We start from the raw sequence: 2,184 nt of genomic DNA, 5'->3' as shown, positions 1-2,184 counted from the left end.
TCTCAAAATGGCTGACAGGGCCCCAGATGCCACTCAGCTCCTCACTCATTTTTCCCTGAAGAATATATCTTTTCTGGGCCTCCCTGGTGGTGCAAGGGTTAAGACGCAACCTATGAAGCTATCCGCAGCCTCTGCAGCACATGAGTTCGATTCCCAGCCATGGAGCAACCCACGTGGCGCAGCAGACCTCTCCTGACTCACCCTGCTGCTCCCCTCAGCAGTGTATTTCAGTCAGTCTGCCTGTTCTGCTCCCCACTCTGTCTCTGGTGAATCCTCTCACCCCCCAACAGCTCTGGCCTGAACGCCAGCTCTTGTGTGCATAAATAAATAAAACTTTAAAAAAAAAGAATAAATCTTTTCTAGTTGAACATTCCCACCATATCTGAGAGCCCCATTCAGCTCGAAGTGAACTCCATATAGTTCTTGAGATGCTTCTGGATGATGCCTCGGTGGACCATCACCAGCCATGGACCCACCGTACTCTGGCCCCGGCACCTCAGTGACGACAACAGAGGCCCATTGTCGTCCAAAACCAATTTCTGAAGACCTGAGTGCCAAATATTTTCTTCTTAATGTTACATTTTGATTAGGGGTTCGTTAACCCCCACAGATGCATGTGGCAGCAATGGAGACTGGCTTCTAATCACACTCATATTTCTGCCCATTGAAATATTTTTTTTTTCCTGTCTGTTACCATGATCCCAACTCAACACACCCCAAACTTCAGGCTAATGTTCATTTTTATTTGAACAAAAATCCCATCAGTGACATCATCTTGTGGTCTATTATTCCTGAAGAGAGTACAGCACTGCAAAGCCACCACATTGGCACGCACGCCTCATGTAAAACAACTTAGCTATCTAATTCATGGTGTGTTTGTTAAAAAGTAGAAATTTGAAATTATCTATGGTGGACATTCAATTATAAATGGAACTATTAGGCTGTTTTAGACTTAAGCGCTGACCAAGGGGGTTAGAAAAATGTTCTATGCAGTTGGTTGGTCTTGGTAAAGTAAGATAAAGTCATTAGCTCCTGGCCCTTCATCCTGCTTATTCAAGACGAAGTTTCCAGTCGGATGGTACTGAGTCTTGCTCACATTCATCGCCAATCCTCTACCAAACCACTCTTGCACCCGAGGCGTTGTGCTGAGTTGCTGTGTATGAGATACAGAGAAATAGACATGATGTTGTAATTTGGGGGAGTTACAGGTTTTAGAAGAGGAATAGTTTCTCTGAAGTGAACGATGCCTTCGTGTGCAATGGCGGGGGGTGTGTGCCGACGGCCAGGAGCAGCTAGGACAAGGAGACAAAAGGGAACCGTTCACTGAGTGGGTGGCGCTGGTGGTGAGATGAACTTCCCACATGGGTGCTACTGAAAGATGAGGAGTTGGGCTTCCCCGGTGGCGCAGCGGTTGAGCGCTGGGTTGCGAAGCTGCCCGCAGCCTCTGCAGCGCCAGTTCAATCCCTCGCTGCTCCCCGGCCACCGGAGGAGGGTCCCACATGGCGCGCAGACCTCTCCTGCCGCCCGCTGCTCCCCTCAGCAGTGTCCTTCGGTCCTTCTGCCTGCTCTGCTCCCCGCTCTGGCTCTGGTGAATCCTCTCACCCTCCTGCGCTTCTGACTGTACCCAGTGCTTGTATAAACAAAACAAACAAATAAATAAATAAATAAAAACATGCCTCTATTAAAAAAAAAAAAAGATGCGGAGTTACTGTAGGATACTGATGCATCACATGAAGCTCTTTCCCAGGTATAGGGGAGAGGAACCCAGGTCTCTCTTCCTGGGACGCACGTCCCCAAAACTGGTATTAACAATAGAGCAACGAGTGCTCGCTTCGGCAGCACCTGTACTACAATTGGAACGATACAGAGAAGATGAGCGTGGCCCCTGTGCAAGGACGACACGCAAATTCGTGAAGCGTTCCATATTTTTGACCCGGGAATTCCACTAGTAGGGATCTACCCAAAGGACACAAAGACTTTGATTCAAAAGAACTCCTGTACCCCTATGTTTATGGCAGCACTATTTACAATAGGCAAAACCTCGAAACAACCCAAATGCCCAAAAATAGATGACTGGATCAAGAAGATGTGGCACATATACACCATGGAATACTATTCAGCAATCAAAGAAGATAAACTCATGCCATGCACAGCAACGTGGATGGAGCTAGAAGGAATTATGCT

The 2,184-nt window shown here is 47.6% G+C and overlaps 1 non-coding gene across 1 annotated transcript; it reads left to right on the top strand.

Annotated features, from left to right (window-relative positions):
• The first annotated feature begins 1,823 nt into the window (after positions 1-1,823).
• LOC119258305 (U6 spliceosomal RNA) lies at positions 1,824-1,930 on the top strand. Its single transcript, XR_005128177.1, has one exon. It is a non-coding gene; the product is annotated as a U6 spliceosomal RNA (small nuclear RNA).
• Positions 1,931-2,184: the final 254 nt, after the last annotated feature.

This window comes from Talpa occidentalis, unplaced genomic scaffold (assembly GCF_014898055.3).
Source record: "Talpa occidentalis isolate TD23 unplaced genomic scaffold, MPIMG_talOcc4v2.1 talOcc4.4, whole genome shotgun sequence".
In the NCBI taxonomy this organism is placed as follows: domain Eukaryota; kingdom Metazoa; phylum Chordata; class Mammalia; order Eulipotyphla; family Talpidae; genus Talpa; species Talpa occidentalis.
Note: the sequence above shows the minus strand (reverse complement) of the source record. Positions and strands in the feature narration are given on the sequence as shown.